Raw genomic sequence first — 18782 nt, forward strand, 5'->3', positions numbered from 1 at the left:
AGTAAGGTTAGTTTTTAATAATGAAATGATATCCAAAAAGGGAGGTTTCCTGGAAAATGGAGTTCAGAACCATGTTTTATTTTTATTTTTTTATAATTTATTATCAAGTTGGTTTCCATAAACACCCAGTGCTCATTCCCTCAAGTGCCCTCCTCGATGCCCATAACCCCTTCCCCTTAATACCACGGTCCTCTGTTAAGTTTCTCCTGTTACACTTATGAGTGAAAGCATATGCTATCTATTCTTCTCTGCCTGACTTCTTTCACTTAGCATGACATCCTTGAGTTCCATCCATGTTGTTACAAATGGCCAGATTTCATTCTTTCTCATTGCCATGTAGTATTCCATTGTATCTATAAACCACATTTTCTTGATCCATTCATCAGTTGATAGACATTTTGGCTCTTTACATGATTCGGCTATTGTTGAAAGTGCTGCTGTGAATATTGGGGTCCATGTGCTCCTATGCATCAGCACTTCTGTATCCCTTGGGTAAATCCCTAGCAGGGCTATTGCTGGGTCATAGGGGAGTTCTATGGATAGTTTTTTGAGGAACTTCCACACTGTTTTCCAGAGCAGCTGCACCAGTTTACATTCCCACCAGCAGTGTAGGAGGGGGCCCGTAAGAACCAGGTTTTCAAGGTATGGCAGGGGAGGAGAGGGGATGGTTGCTAGCCACAGGCCGCTCCTCTCCTGACAATTGTCATGACTGGATTATATCAGGTATGTGATGCACAATGGGCTCCCTGAAAAGTGTAATGCCTCAGAATCCTGTGACTGGAACCCTTGCCCCAGTGCCATGTTATGTGAGCACTTAATCCATTACACATTTTCAATGGAACTGAAAACAGAGCTCTGCTTTCTTGAAGGACAATTGTTATAAACATGTTCCATTCCCAAAACATTTAAAATCTGAAGGATTTCTTCAGAGCAAAGCAGAGAAATACAAGTGCCATTCATCTTCTGCCCTTGCTCTTTAAAATCTCTTGAAGAAAATTATTTCATTGTGTACTTTCTCAGGGAGAAACTAAAATTCTAGGGTTTGAGAGCCTTGAGGGTTAGCACTGGGAACCCAGAGCCAGGGAGTTCAGTGAGAAGAAAATGAAAGTATGAAAAAGGGGGAAGAATTTATAATGAAAAGAGTCAGAAATGAAAGCTTACATTAAAAGTTCAAGGCAGAATCTTACATGCCAAACATTCTAAACTTTAAGAATTTTATAAACTTTATTTCCTTCAGAGATTCTTTATATTTAAAGGTGTCACAAAAAACACAGTTCTTTTTCAGCCTCCCCAGTTCCACTCATCTTTTCACCAGACCTTTTGCAAAGTGAAAAGTTGATGGTCAGAATATGTGGATTCAATGACCGCCTCACTAGGCTTTGATTTGAGGAGAAGGAGGGCTTGATACCTGGCCTTTGGCCCCGCAGATTGGGTTGTGCGGCAGTTCTGACCTTGCACTTTGTAGCAGTGGGAAGCCATGTATATTGTCCTATCTTCTCTTGCTTGATTTTTGTCTGGTTGTTCTGACATCTCAAGAGATGGTTCATGGGAAGATCAGTAACTAGTAGATAAATCTCCACTAAAATCTGAACAAATAAGTGGCCCCAACTCTTCAAAAACATAGAATATAGATCCATTCTCTCTCTTTTCTCTCTCTCTCTGCTCTGAAACATAGAGACCATTCTTATTAACATTCTCTTGGCTTAGAGGCAAGGTGTATATTAATAGTCAAATATAACTAATTTCTAACAATGGGATCAAAAGCCAAAGGAAGGCCATTAAAGCCTAAAATAACATATTGTCATATTATTCCTGTATATTCTTGGCATTTCATATGAAAGAGTGCAGGTTTTATTAGGCATCTCCAGTGGAAGTGATGGGCCTCCCTGAGCTCAATAGCTTCCCACATCAAACGCTGAGCTAAGTAAACCTTATGATTTATTAAGCATATAAGTAGCACGTGTTTTAGGTTAAATGACTTATGTTTCAATGTGTTTATCATTTAGAAAATAGTGTTTTTTTCCAGGCCCATTGAGGCAGTATCATACTCACAGAACTGGTAAAGGTAAACAAGTTAACAAAATTAGAACTCAGCATTTCATAGTCACCTTTAAATACTCATGGTACAAGCAGTCTTTCCCAGGTGGCATTTGGCTATTGATGACTGCACTTCACCATCATGCTGCTTATTTCTAAATATATTAATTTCAGCTTGACATTTGCTTTATGAACATCTGATTCTTAGAGTTAAGAAAACAGCTTAAGTAGGAGAATAGATATGCAAAAATTAAAGGTTATTTATGTAATCACTAACACAGTGATGTTTAAGACTCTTGGAACTGCTGTGAAATTTTAGGGTTATGATATCATGCCATACACTTTGAAAAATTAATTCAAATTAGTTTAGAAATGAGCACTTTCATACCCACTGAAAATTTCATTAACAATAGAAATATGGCGTTATAATCAAAGAAATGGTAAAACACTAGAAAGATGTCTACAGAGGTTAAAATTGGGTACTTTTTAAAATATCTTTATTAAAGATCTAAAAGTAATAATGAAAAGATTATTCAAATGTACAAATAATAAGAAAAAACATAGTCATCAGCAAATAATTGTAATTACTTAAAAATTAAATATAAAAATTAGATTAATTTTAAACAACAAAGACTCTGGAAATATATATAGATAAAGGATCTGGAAAGCAACAATATAAATAAATAAATCTATAATATTATGTAAAATTCTCAGTATTATCTGGAAGATGCTCTGCAAGAGCTGGGAAAATTAATGGTTTCTACATCTAACAAGATCTCAGTTATTATCTACCTGACTGGATATTGTGGATATGTAGATGTCATGGTACTGAAGATTATCCAACAATTATTACATAAATGGAGAATCACGTAAGGCAACTATAATCCACACCTTAATACTGTGGTATCAAAATGAGTGCACACAATTTTTGAAGTCTGGTGGAAAGAGAACTAATCACTAAACACTCTAGAACAGGTAAATTATCCACAATGAGTCTCCTAGTCTATATATTATAATCAATCAGTAATTAATCCCCTCCAACTCAAATCATCCACTTTCTGCAGATTCTCAGGGCTTCCATGGAAAGCAGGACTTATGAACTGTCTCTTCCTCATCTCCCAGCTGCTACATGTGACTACATAAGAAATGAGGCCACTGTATTCTAACATATCCCCTCAAAATGGTTGTAGTCTATCAGCTTTCCTTATTATCCAGGGTCACTGTCTGTCAGAGCAGAGACAAAAGGAATCATTGGAGGAACTCCTCTGAATACAATGACAGAGAAGCACCAGGGCCTTGACCACCATAGAGTTCTGGAAAATGTTCTTGGCAGAATATTCTAATGTGTTGACCAGCAGCTAATTACAATCAGTATTCAACTTACCAAGACTCCCTCAGGGAGCAAAAATCCACATACCCAATATGGCCTTAAAGTATCTCTTGGAGGGCCCAGAAAAATAGCATTAGAGCAGCAATTTTTGTTTTAATCAGGAAATCAAGGTAAATTTCAAAATGTGTAAATGAATGATCTTTACTTGGGGCTAAATAGGAGCAATTAAGAAATGACAATCTCAGCAAATCACTTTCTGATCTTTAAACTCAGGACACAAAGAAGGAAGAACAACTCCAAGTTCAGCCTAATAGATACCATCTGAAAGAGGATCAGATCATGTTCCAACAATTAATATAGGCAAAAGTCAAGGGTGATAAGGGCAAAAGAGCAAAACTGCAATTATGCCTAGATAAACTCTTTTCCAGATTTTCCAGATAACAGAGACAGTCCAAAAAGGTTAATGCTAATAACTTTCACCATTGAAAAATGAGCTTAGATGCCCCTCTGCTCATACTCCTCCCTTTGGGACATTCATAATAGATAGTTGTTCCCTGTGGTTAAACAACTGGGGAATTGCTAAAACAGTTTGCAATAAACAGACGTTTATAATGTAGAAACACATGAAAGGAAATAAACTGACATTTCAAAGGCATTCTACAGGAGGAATCTTGCAGTTTTCAAGTTGAAAGGTGTTGTTTTGGCACAACAAACTAGAGGTGCAAAGACAATCCAATCTAAGACACATGTTTCCTTTCTTCAAAAAATCTTTCATAGATGATGTTTACTTCATGCTTTTTATATTTTATATTTTGAAATTAATATTTTAATACCTAACATTTTTGATAAAATTTTTTATTAATAGTTTATTACCAAGTTGGTTTCCATATAACACCCAGTGCTCTTCTCCACAAGTGTCCCTCTCCATCACCATCACCCCCTTCCCCCCTCCCTCTTCAGCCCTCAGTTTGTTCTCAGCATTCAAAGGTCTTTCATGATTTGCCTCCCTCCCTCTCCCCAACTCTTTCCCCTCTTTCCCATTCCCATGGTCCCCTGTTAGGTTTCTCCTGTTAGATATATGAGTGACAACATATGGTATCTGTCCTTCTCTGCCTGACTTATTTCGCTTAGCATGAGTCCCTCTAGGTCCATCCATTTTGCTACAAATGGCCAGATTTCATTCTTTCTCGTTGCCATCTCGTACGCCATTGAATATATATATATATATACCACATCTTCTTGATCCATTCATCAGTTGATGGACATTTTGGCTCTTTCCATGTCTTGGCTATTGTTGAAAGTGCTGCTATGAACATTGGGGTACATGTGTCCCTCTGCATCAGCACTTCTGTATCCCTTGGGTATTTTTAATGTGCTAAGGCCAAATCCGTCATCAATTAATTATTTCTCAATAAATACCAGGAAAAGTAACACCGTAAAAAGTAGTTATATTTCAAAGATTTGTAAGAAAGTCATGATGGTTCTACTTTTACTCAGAATTTTATCATAAGTTTTCTTTATAGGGCTCCATAGAACTTCTGCCATTTGTTTCTAGATTTATCTTCCCTTTAATTGTATGTCTCTTCTGCCAGTTTATAATCATTTGAGTAACAGATTTTGTCTTTGTACCCTTACTATCTATCTTAGTACTTGACATATTGTTTAAAAAAACATGTTTTCTGAAGGAACAAACTGGAAGACTCGTGCTCTGGAACACACCCTATCTTCCCAAGGACTTCCACTTCTACATTAACGCTCTGCTCTTTTCTTTTTCAATTTCTTCCATCTGATTGTATCTCTCACTTTTCTGAATCCTTCCTTGATTCTATATACCACTCCAGCTATTACCCCACATTTCTCCTCTTTGCTACATCAAGACATCTCCAATTAACAACAAAAACACCTTATTTATATTTCCTGTTTTCACTTTGCCACCTCCCAAATACTCTTCAATTCACTCCAGTCTGACTCCCTGACATTGCAAAGACAGTCTTGATAAGGTTGTTTATTAATAGCTTCTCTGTTGCAGTCCAAGGGATGCTTCTCTCTTGTTCCTCAAAATTCTCAAATGAATTATGTACAACTAATCATTCACTCCTTGATTCACATTTATTTTTCAGAATCCAGTCCTCAGCCCTCTTCCTTTCTCTACTTACTCTCAACCATCTCATTCATTTCCAAATCTTAAAATATCATCCATATTATACCCTTTTAAATATGTATCATCACATACTGAAGACCCTGGCTCTTTATGAACTCCTTACTCATGTAGCCAATGGCTTCCATTTATTCTCCATCCAGCAGCCATGACATCTCTACTTGGATGGCTTAACATATTCAAAGGGATCTCCTGATTCCCTTAACTGGGTTTCCCAGCTAGTCTTTTCCATCTTAATAAATAAAATACTTCCATCAACTCAATTACTCAAACCAAAACCCATAGAATTTAAGCTTTATTCCTCCTTTTCCCTAATATGCCCCATAAAATCCATAATCAAATTGTCAGTTGTATCTCCAAATTAAACCAAAATCTAGACATCCTACTTTATTTTCATTGCTATCACCTTAGTCAAGTCTCACCATTATGGAATCATTTTCTATAACAGCTTCCCAATGATAGTCTCCCTATTTCTACTGTTGTTTCCTCCAGACGCACTTTATTCTCCATCTAGCAGCCAATATGATCCTTTTAAAAAGAAATCAAATCACACTGTTTCTCTACTTAAAATCTTCAAAGTTTCCACAAACAGTTTGGAAAAAAAATTCAAACTCTTTACCGGGATTTTTTTTTAAATTATTATTTTCTTAGAGAGAAAGAGTGCAAGTAGGGAAGAGGGACAGAAGGATAGAAAGAAACAATCCTAAGCAGGCTCCACACTGACTGGGGCCCCCACTGACGTTCGGCTCAATCCCATGATCCTGGGATCATGAACTGAGCTGAAATCAAGAGTCTGATGCTTAACCAACTGAATCACTCCAAACTCTTTACCAAATTTGTAAGGTCCAACCATAATCTAGCCCTTGCCAGCATCTTCTACTCTTCAACCACTCATGCTTCCTTTATATGAAAACACTAAGCTCTTTCCAAACAAAGAGCCTATGCATTTATTTCTCTTGCATGAAATTGTTCTTCCTTTGGCTTGTTGTATGACTAGCTCCATATCATCCTTCAAGATTCATTTCAAATGGCACCTCCTCTGAGAGGCTTTTCGTGCACACTCTACCTAAAGCAGTCTTCCCCAACCCCTAAGCCCAGTTATTCACTTTCATATCATTCTATTTATTTCCTTGAAGACATTTATCACAATCTGAAATCAGTTTACTTGTTTACTGCCTATTTTCTCTAATTAAAATATAAACTGAAAGGGTCTTGTTTTCAATCTCTGTATTCACTGAAGCCCCAAATAGTATCTTGTAGATAATTATCTGCACAAGCAGTTAAAGAATAAATGAATGAGCCTATAAGAAGTCCAGTAGTTTAAAAGGCATGTATCCCTAAAAACTGTACTACTACCTAAAATCCTACTATATGATAGATTCCTCTCTTTGGTAGAAATCAGCCATAAATTCAAAAAACATAGGAATTAGTTCATTGAATACTTTTACTGGGAGTGTTTTTAGACTATAATTCTAGGACACCTTCCCAATCTTTTTACCTTTTTACCATCACTATCTTTTAAAGTAGATCCAATTTTTCCAATGGACAAAGAGTCTTGAGCTGCAGAAGCACAAAGTCTTCACGCTATAGCTAACTCAGTGCTTTCTCAGAGTCTTTAGCTCTGAGGCTGTTTCCATTCACACCAAACCCCTAAATGCCTCTCTTCTCAGATTAAATACTCTGTTGGTTTGCACTTAGACTATCCCAAGATATTTTTGAATTACTCTTATTCCATTGGTCTTTTCTTTCCATACCACCTTGGGTAAGATGTGTCAAGCTGTGATGATTTATAATTCTATCTTACGTAGAGCACTCCTTATCAATTTTCTTTCTCTTACCCAAGGGAAATGGTTGACAGATTTAGAAAATACAAGATTTCTCATTAAATATGAATTTCAGACACACAATTTTTAAATAAATATATCCTAAATTTTCACAGAATGCATTTGCAATATTTGAAAAATATTTATGAAAAAATGTTTATTGCTTATCTGGAATTCAAATTTAAGAATGTGTTCTGTATTTTATCTGGCAATCTTACCCAGGAAGAAGAGAGGTTTTCTCAGACTTGGGTCCAAATGAGGAGAGAGGTCTCCTGGGTCTGAGTTTCTAGTATTGAAAGGTTAATAATGAAATGAGATCATTCTAAAATTTATCCAATATTGAATGTACATTTTGCACTCAGAATTCTTGGAATTTCTAGAAATTCAGTGGTAAATAAAATGACATGTGCCAATCCAAGCTTATCAGCTATCAGGGAAAAATGACCCAAAAAAATATTAAAAAAAATTTTTTAAGTAAGCTCTAGGCCCAATATGGGGCTTGAACTCACAGCCCTGAGATCTTCCAATTCTCTCTCTTTCTCTTTCTCTCCCCCTTCCTCCCTCCCCGTCTCTCTCTCTCCTTCTCTCTCTCTCTCTCACACACACACACACACAAACACACACACCACATTCTAAAAACAAACGGGTTTTAGTTATTTATAAATGTCACACAGTTCTCTTTTACTTTTTCTGTAACTAAGTAATGATCTCCTCTAAGAAAGGCACAACCAATCTTATTAACACTCTACCAGTAATATTACAGAAAAAATAAATGATCCTGATGGTATCATATGCCTTGCAGAGTTTTTTTGTGTGATTTTGATTTGATTTTTATATTTTAACTCACCATCTTCAACTAAATAGCAATGATTTTATTATGACTGGATTGTATTAAGATAAAGTTATCTTCTATGGTGCTTATTATCTAGGTTTTCCTTATTATTTGTTCCATTAACATCTTCTGCAGTTATTTTTCTATTACTTTGAATCACAGTCTTGGCTCTAAGTATGAATTGGTTAGTTGTATTATAAAGTTAACTGCTTCTATACGCCATGGCCTGTAAAAGTTAAGAAAATGTGTTCTAAGACCTTTTATTGACCTGACCTGATATGCAGAAGGTTAAAGCAGTTTGTCTTGGAGAAATGTTTAAGGTTTTTTTGTTTGTTTGTTTTTTGTTTTTGTTTTTGTTTGCGTAAGATATTGAAGGTAAAAAGTTGAGGAATTCTTTCTGGGACTGTACTCTCTGATGCATAAGACCTGAATGAAGAAAGATTTATCTAAAATTCACCTCTGATTTCCAGAAGTAAGCATCAGAGTATGAAAGCCCCTTGTTACAACAGCAAGGACTGACATAATGAAGACCAGTGTGGTTGACAGGGCTCCTGGTGATGTCTGTTCCTGCTCTTCAGTGTCCTCAATAAACTTTCTCTCAACCTCTTCCTCCTGCCTCCCCATTCTCACACAATCATGGGAAATGGAAGATTAGGCTTTGATGGTCAAGCTGAGTAGAACTCCTTTTAAACTCATTGACTCTTTCTGCTTCAGGATTCTCAAGCTTAAGTTATCTTGTCCCTGGTATGGAGCGTAGAGAAAAAAAGGACAACACTGTTTTCTATTCCAATCACTGAGTCCCTATTTAAGCACTTCAGTTTCAAAAGTCTGGATATCACAAAATCTTAACTCAATCAACCACATGTAGGATACATTAAAAATCTACTGCAAACTGCAAATTTTAATCAGTGCTCAGACTAAGCCTGGGGCCATCCCAAGATACTGGGGAAAAGTTTAAATTATGAATTATTATTAAATTGGAGTTTCACTACTTTTCGGCATGTTCAATATTTGAAATCAGGTGAATTCAGTCCTACCCTGTAGACAACTTACTACAAAAATCTAAATAACATTAACTGTATTCATTTGCTCAACAAATAAGTTCAGGGACTAAAAAAGATTCCTTATTTTTATTGATCTGCAATAAACTAGATTGCTATGCATAAAATGTGTTCAGTGGCTACTATATTTTGGGCACTGTGAGAGGCACGTAAGGGCACAACTATTTAAAAAGATGCAATTGTTAACTACCTAATGGTTGATCTATCAGCTCTATGCAAATTATGTTTTCAAAGTATTTGATACCTATAGGAAATATTACAAATTATTTAAAGCACTTGAAGACTTTCAAACACTAACAATTAGGGAATGATTGATTCATCTTGAGACAAGTAGATGAAATATGTGTAGTATTCAAGTTGTTTGTAATCTGAGAGACAAAAACATTAAAAATTACATATATAGTAAACCAAGGCAGCAGAAGTGTGGAGCATCATGAATTACTGAATATAGATCCAGTCAAGTTTCTATTAGGCACAGGATTGCTGTGGTTTGAATGATTATTTCCTCCAAATATTCATATGTTAAATTCTAATGCCCAATGTGATAGTATGTGGAGATGGGGCCATTAGGATGTAATCAGATCATGAGCACAGAGCTCTCAAAAATAGGATTAGTGCCCTTTGAAAAGGGGCTTCAGAGAGATTCCCAAGCTCCTTATGCTACAGGAGGATAAAACAAGTCTGAGAAGGTCCTCATCCAGCTATGCTGACTCCATGATCTCAGATATCCATCCCTCAGAACTGTGAGAAATAAATTGCTTGTTAGACATCCAGTTAGAAGTATTTTTGTTTCATCAGCCAGAATGAACTGTTTCCATAGAGTATAATTGTATCATCTCCTGTCTGGCACTGCTCTCCATTGCACTACACACAAAACAAAAACTTAAATAAAGAGGGGTACCTGGGTGGCTCAGTCGGTTAGTTGACTACCTGCCTCTTGATTTCAACTCAGGTCGTGATCTCACAGGTTCCTGAGTTCAAGTCCCACATCGGGCTCTGTGCTGACAGTGTGGAGCCTGATTGGGATTCTCTCTTTCCCACTCTCTCTGCCCTTCCACGGCTTGTGACACATTCTGTCTCTCTCACTCTCTCTCTCTCTGATAAATAAATAAATATATTTTTAATTTAAATAAAAGACCTTTTTTTACAGTAACTATTAAGAATTCACATGTAAACCAGATGATAAGGTTCCTGTCCTCTGTGGCTTCCACTATAATGCATCCATATATTGTCCTTCTTGTCATTATTAGTATCCATCAGAGACTATATACTTATTTAATAAATATTGAAATATAATCCACCCAAACTGCAATGTATTCTTTTCAGGCCTAGCACAGTGGCTCCACATCACTAGTACTTAGCACATATTTCTTGAATAAATAATCTCATATAGGTATCAAACAGCCTCGCTATATAATTGTGTTATCCAATATTACATCAAGACAGAACACTTAATTCTAAAATGAAATCTTAAAGATGTTAGAAGACTTGCTCAAGGTTACACACCTACTTTAGCTTGCAGTTTTTTTGAAAGGATAAAAGAAAATAATGTAATGTAATAATGTTTTTGTAAACTCAAAAGCTAATGTGTTGATATAAAATGTGTTCACAGGAAATGACGAAAAGATTTCAGTGTTCATAACTACCATTCATTTTTCAAACAAACCCTGCAAGATGTTACCTTGGATTTCTACCATGCTGAATTATTCTGCTACTGTTAGCATTAGATATTGATTCAATGAATTATTTTTCAAATAATAACCAATATTTAAGTGTTCACAAATCTTAATGTTTGACAAAATGGCTAAGTTCCTGCAGTATATAAATTCTTTCTCTAAAAGTTTCTAAACTCAAAAGGAACCTTGAAGGTACACTGTACATTTAATTAATAATGCCATTGACCAAAACCAGGAACTTTACTAAACTTTAGACAGGCTTCTTTCTGACACTAGACCCCTGATCTCCCTTTTCCTTAGAATATTTCTTTTAGGAAACTTGCAATTGTAAATTCTTTCTCTATCTCCTGGAGATGAAAATCTTTTTAAAAGCCTCCTGACAGCTTTACAATCTATGAATGTCTTTCACAAGGACCTGGGAATCATCTTTTTGAAATGTAATCATCAAAAGAGATAACACCCCTACTTGCCAGTTACAGCAAATGGATAGAAGTCTAAGTTGAGGGGTCACCTTATTCCAAGTTACAAAACTACCACTTGTCATAAAGATGGGAGAAGTTAATTTTTCCTTTGGATAAAACCAATTAGAAAGCATATAGATAGCCTATGACTTATCTCTGATGTCCATTACCCATCCCAGCCCTTAAAAACCTCTATCTGCTGTGTCAGCAAAGTTCAAGTCAGACTTAGTTGTGGCATCTCTCCATATTACTATAGCCTTGAATAAAGCCTTTCTTGCCTCTTTAATTTTGTGTGGTTTAATTTTTGCATTGATACGGTATTTTTAAGAACAATTTTCAGGGAGTAGAGGAATGTCCCACATGTAAACAAAACACAAAACAAAGAGCACCAGCACCGTAAAAATACCAGATCAAAGGGTCATTTTCACAGACAAACTGACATGGAAACTACCTATATAATGAATCTTGAGGCACCTGGATGGCTCAATCAGTTAAGTATCTGACTCTTGATTTCGGCTCAGGTCAGGATCTCATGGTTCATGGGTTTGAGCCCCTGCTTGGGATATATTCTCTCTCTCTCCTTCTTCCTCTCCCTCTCCCTCTCCCTCTCTCTTCCCCATGCCTGTTCATGTTCTCTCGTCTCTCAAAATAAATAAATAATTTTTAAAAAGACACTGATCTCATGTTACTTGTAGTTCAAATAAATTAAGAATTTTTTTAAAAATAGCATTTGAAGGGCCCTTAGGTGGCTCAATTAAGCCTCAGAAGTTTGTTTTCAGCTCAGGTGATTAAGCCCTGTGGGCTCCATGCTGAAGCAGGGACTGCTTGGGATTCTATCTCCCCCTCTCTGCTCCTCCTCTTTACACATGCACACACATGCATTCTCTATCAAAATAAAGAAACACTAAAAAAATAAAAATAGTATTTGAGTTTAGAAACATAACCCAATACTTATAATTAACCAATTCTAGAAAAGGATTCTATACCAGGGAGTTCAGCAGCCAAGTATGATCAACTGTAGGCCTTCACTGTACCTTCAATACAATGCCACACCCTTTTCCTTTTCTACTCTGGCAATTGAAAGAGCAATAGAAAGAAATCAAGTTACTTATTACAGGAAAATGTAAATGAGAAAAAAAGAAAAAACAAGAAGATTGAATACAATAGGCAACAGAGCATTCAGAAGATAAAGTGAGAAGGAGGAAAATCAATTTGAATGTCTCAAACCTCGATTCAAATTAATATCACCAAGCTTGAAAAATATCTCTTTAAATTCATACAATTTGAATTTAAAGATGAACTCAAACATAAGCTAAAGGTATTAATAGCAAATTTGCCCTTTTCACATCATTCAAAAGAACAAGAACCAATTTAAATGATAGTTTATCAATACGAGACTTCTAAAGAAGACAGACCAACAAATTAAAATAGAATCTGATTTCTCATAAATTGGGAAGATGGCACAAGATGAAGTGAGATATCTATGCCCAAAGGGAAAAAAATAATGAACTAGGAGTATGGGATGGAGACATAGGAAATATGGAGCATTTTTCAAGCTGTCCTTTACTGAATTGAGAGAAAAAACCTTTATTAAAATATATAATCTTAACTTTTGCCCCAAATTGACCAATAGTCCATAATGATGAAAGTTGCTCAGGTCCACCAAGGATTTGAAAAATCCGACATACCAGGAAATAACTTGACAAAAAGAATACATTGTCACAGGAATCAATTTCATATTAGGAAACATTATTTGGCCTTAAAAAAATTCCCAAGTGAGAGTGAATAAATCAAAATCATTTCTATTAAAATGCTACTATTATTTCAATTATTTTTACAATAAAAGTTTGGCTATTAAGAAATAGAAATAACAACCATGAAATAGGAAACAAATCCAATCTATTAACTTTCTATGTGATTTATACAACACAGAACAGCTCAGATAAATGTAAATTAAATTCAATTATACAGTTAATTCAGTTTAGTGTTTATTTATCAAATTAATTACATGAAACCAAAAGTAGCAATACTTTAAAATAATCTTTAAATCAGAGAACTATTTACTCAACAGGTGTTAGATGAGATCTTAAATCTCTCTATATAAATCCCATTTACCATGTCAAATCATTTTAAAGAACTTATAAGCCAGAAATTGCAAAATGTATTTCTAATGAATTCTAGATACCAAGAGAGTGCTCTCGAAGACTTACTAATTTAACAAATAAACACAAACAAAATAAACTTATAAGCATTGTCATTAAGGTTTCATCATATATCTCCACCACAACATGATATAAATTCAATGCAAGCTCTGTATCAAAACTAAAAAGCAAATTCTTCATTTGCTCTTTTCTTGCCTCAAGTAATATACGCCATTAGTCTCCATATTTAGTATCTTATTCATGTTGTCTCTTTTGCTGTCAGTGCACCTTCAGAAATTACCACACTGATATTTGTAATCTTACATACTTGACAGGTATCTTTTCTACCAAAGGGCCGTTAAAAAATTCACAGTGAAACCTGAAGACTCTCTGACACAAATTGTAATTCCTGACCATAGGAAACCGGAGGAAATGACACATTTTTTTCCTTCAGGAATATTTTTCCCCGAAGAAAGCTCATTCCTTGAGGAAGCAGAAGAGAGAGCCCATGATTTTTAAGTTATGTTTATTTTGTCATCCAGCTCCGCTTCATATCAAACACTGTGCATCAGCTGAAGTCAACATGTCATATGAAATTATCAATACTTTCTTTCCCTTGCTTAAAACTTCAGAATTACTACTTGTCATTTTTATAAAATTCTGATCTACACAATGCCACACTTTATTTTTACCTGTTTATAATTTTCCTTTACATGTATGTGCATTTGTTGATTATGAAATTAAAAAAAGAAATTTCATTAAACTGAAGTAAATTCCAGTTTGGGGTGGGCAATTCTAATTATTAGAAAGTTCTGCTTTATATTTACCCCCTAAATATGTACCACCATCTAACATTTACCACTCTTTTCATGAGATAATCTTTTAATGATTTGAAAACATTTATGAAGCTTCTTTTTCATTCTCTCTTCCTCTTTCCATAACAGGCAAATTTGGTTTTTAAAAACTAGTGTATAATTTCATACTTATCTTTAAAGAAGTGTATTTTAAAACTATAAGCTAGTGGCCAGCCTAACTAGGTATTTGATGGAGACAGACGTAAGGCAGAGAGGTCACTTGAGGTCACATTAGGGAACAAGACAGGAGCATCAAATTAGTCCAAAAGAGAAAACTTATAAACTTGATCAAACAGCCTTAAATAAGTTTTGAGGGTTTTTTTTTCTTTTTAATCAATTCCCAAAGCCACTCCTGTAATACTGGTGAGTATAAAGAAAGATTCCCATTATAGAAACGTTGTTAATATCATTATCAATTTGAGCCTTCCCAGGTTACAGATATCAAAAATTCATTCTCCAACATTTCTGCTAATAATGGTCAATTTTTGAAAATCAAACACCAATCCTCATTCTCTAATTATAGTATACTTATTTTCTTTGGGGGAGTGATTGACTTTTCTTTTTCCTTATTCTCTATTGGCTTTGAAAGAAGCTGGCTCTCAGGGAGGGCATTTGAGTCAGAAAAAGGACAATCAGCATTTCACTTTTCCAGGGCATGGCAATAGGTTCAGCACTGAGCATGTGAATCAAAGAGAGAATCTAGAGGTATCTACTGAGATTGTAGAGAGAGCTGTATGCTTTTCTTCCCTGACTCTAAACAGTAAAGGTATAAAACCAGGCCCACTGTGGGGCCATCCTGCCAATGATGAAGCCTAAGAAAGAATCCAGTTTGGAAGGAAGAAGAGCCAAGCAGTGGTGAGGTAGGCTGAGTAATGCCCCTCCCCCAAAGATGGCTATAACCTAATCCCTGGCAGCTGTGAATACATTACATTACATACCAGAAGACATACATGAATAAGTTAAAGATCTTAATGGGGAGGTTATCCCAAATTATCAAGAAGACCTAAATGTGATCACAAGGATCTTATAGAAGAAAGGCATGAGGATCAGTGGGGGAAAGGTGGTAATGTGATGATGAAAGCAGATATGTAAATGATGCAGCCAGGAACCAAACAATGCCTACAGCTTCTAGTTGTTGTAAGAGGCAAAAAACAGATTCTCAACTGCAGTCTGCAGAAGGCTCTCAACACCTTGATTTTAATACTCATTTGGATTTCTGACATCCTTTTATAAGAGAATAAATTTGTGTTGTTTTAAGCAACTAAATTTGTTATAGTAGCAATGGGAAACTATTTCTGGTGAAGAAACAAAGGGTCTTGGTGATTTCATTAATCCAAATATATTTAAAGTCAATGCTACCTTTAGCATTTTTAGTTAAAGCAATTGGGTTAGGTTTTCTTTCACTCTCAAGAGAAATTATTCTCATATGGGAAACCAATCAGGCTTCAGCTGACATTAGTTAAAATTTTCAATTTTTGCCTATCAAATTTCTACATGATCTTCACAGTCAATAATCTGCCTTCCCTTTTTTCCCTTCCTTAAAGGGCTTTTGATTAATCTTACCACCTTGATATGATTCCATCATTTAAGGCTATTAAGATATTTTTGAGGCCTATTTTTTTCTTCCAATCTATTAGCTAATTTTATTACTATTATGCCATTTAGTTTATTTTTTTAAATATAGCAGATATCTCCTCCAATAATTAATTTAACACATATATTAACTGGCATAATTTGCATATAGTTATATTATACTTCTAAATCAACCTGAATTTGCAATTTATTTAAATCATATTCTTCACCTTTCTCTAAATCTAACCAAAGTGAAATAGCAAATTGTTAACATTGAATGCAGTCTCTTTTTATTATTTTTAAGAGAAGGAGAACATGCAAGAAGGGGAAGGGCAGAGGGAGAGAGAGGATCTCAAGCAGCCCCCTCCCCCAGGCAATGCAGGTTCGATCCCATGACCATGAGATACTGCCCCGAGCCAAAATCAAGAGTTGGAGGCCAAAATGACTGAGCCACCCAGGTGCCTCTACTATTGAACGTATTTTTATATCTAGATCTATGGAAGTGTCAATTTAAGAAAAGGAACCAGATTAGTTTGTCTTAAATTCTTCCATTATCATGTCAATTTCATTGATCACTACCTCTTCCCTTTTGTTCTGTCTTGTTTTGGTTTATTATGTGAGTTAATGTTTTACTCTTAACATATCTCAGAGCGCCTTACATAAAAGTCCTCGCAAGTCTACAGCTTTCTCTTTATTTTTTATTTTTTTTAATGTTTTATTTATTTTTGATACAGAGAGAGACAGAGCATGAGCAGGGGAGGGTCAGAGAGAGAGGGAGACACAGAACCAGAAGCAGGCTCCAGACTCTGAGCTAGCTGTCAGCACAGAGCCCGACGTGGGGCTCGAACCCACGAACGTGAGATCTGACCTGAGCCAAAGTCGGAGGCCCAACCGACTGAGCTACCCAGGCGCCCCAGCTTTCTCTTTTTTTAACTTTATTAAGATAGGACTCACATTTCACAAAATTCAGCCATTTACAATCTACAATTTAATGCATTTTAGTGTATTCACAGAGTTGTGTACACAGTCTGTTTCTGGAACATTTTCATTACCTAAAAAGAAATTCTGTACCTACAAGTCACTCTCATTCCCACTCCCAGTTCTCACCCACAGAAATTATTAATTTATTTTCTATCTCTATGAATTTACCTATCTTAGACTTTTTATATGATGGAATCATACAATATACAGCCTTATGACTGCTTTATTTCATTTAACATAATGTTTTTAAGATGCATCCATTTTACTGGATACATCACTATTTCATTTTACGGCCAAATAACATTCCATTGTATGGATATAGACCACCACATTTTTAAACTTTCTACAGAACTAAATAAGGTAAACATTAACTCTACCCTGTCAGATTTCCAAAATCAGTGTCTTTGTTCCTGTAGAAAGTCTGAAATATACGCACCAAATTCAATCTTCTCTTTTCCCAATTTATCATTTGTTAGCAATAGTAATTAGTTCTGGTGGGTGGTTCTACATGTATCCCCAAGATCCAGAAACTTCTACAAGACTTCTTCAACAAGAAGGAACTAAATAAGAGCATCAACCCTGATGAGGCTGTTGATTACGGTGCAGCTGTCCAGGCAGCCATCGTTTTGGAGACAAATCTGAAAATGTTCAAGATTTACTGCTGTTGGATGTCACGCCTCTCTCCCTTGGCATCGAAACTGCTGGTGGAGTCATGACTGTTCTCATCAAGCGCAATACAACCATTCCTACCAAACAGACCCAGACCTTTACTACCTATTCTGACAACCAGCCTGGTGTGGTCATTCAGGTGTAAGAAGGTGAGCTGCCATGACCAAGGATAACAATCTACTTGGCAAGTTCGAACTCACAGGCATACCTCCTGCCCCCCGTGGTGTTCCTCAGATTGAAGTCACCTTTGATATTGATGCTAATGACATTCTCAATGTCTCTGCTATGGATAAGAGTACAGGAAAAGAAAACAAGATCACCATTACAAATGACAAAGGCCGCTTGAGCAAGGAAGACATTGAGCACATGGTCCAGGAAGCTGAGAAGTACAAAGCTGAAGATGAGAAGCAGCAGGACAAGGTGTCCTTCCAGAACTCACTGGAATCTTACACATTCAATATGAAAGCAACTGTTGAAGATGAAAAACTTCAGGGCAAGATCAACAGTGAGGACAAACAGAAGATTCTGGACAAGTGTAATGAAATCATCAACTGGCTGGACAAGAACCAGACTGCAGAAAAAGAAGAATTTGAACATCAGCAGAAAGATCTGGAGAAGGTCTGCAACCCCATCATCACGAAGCTGTACCAGAGTGCAGGAGGCATGCCTGGAAGAATTCCCGGAGGCTTCCCTGGTGGTGGCGCTCCTCCACCTGGTGGTGCCTCCTCTGGGCCCACCATTGAAGAGGTTGATTAAGCCAACCTGAGAATAGGTCTAGCATTGTTCCACACAAAATATTTGAAGGACACAAATTTGTAGCAAATTCCACGGCAATTTTAAAGTTGAACTGCAATAGTTAAACAGGGCATTCTTGATACCTGAATATGGAATATGTGCACAGGGAAAAGAAATACAACATTGCACTTTATAAGCACTATATTGTGAAGTGGAAAATGCAATGTCTTAAAATAAAACTGTATTTAAAGTTGGCAGCAAAAAAAAAAAAATGTTATCAAGTTCCTTGAGATAGAAATCACCTAAACTTGGTTTTTCAAATTCCTTCAATCCACATAAATGTTCTCTCATAAATTGGGCCCATCTTACTCTTTTGCAATCTCTTGTAGAGCTTTAGTATTATTCTCAATAGAAAAAAATGGGAGGGGGAAAATAGAAACCAGGCAGAAACA

At 35.9% G+C, this 18782-nt stretch overlaps 1 pseudogene; it reads left to right on the forward strand.

The window, feature by feature from the left end:
- Positions 1–8401: 8401 nt before the first annotated feature.
- LOC115275259 lies at positions 8402–18415 on the forward strand (annotated as a pseudogene).
- Positions 18416–18782: the final 367 nt, after the last annotated feature.

The sequence above is a fragment of the Suricata suricatta genome, chromosome 2 (genome assembly GCF_006229205.1).
Source record: "Suricata suricatta isolate VVHF042 chromosome 2, meerkat_22Aug2017_6uvM2_HiC, whole genome shotgun sequence".
Classification (NCBI taxonomy): domain Eukaryota; kingdom Metazoa; phylum Chordata; class Mammalia; order Carnivora; family Herpestidae; genus Suricata; species Suricata suricatta.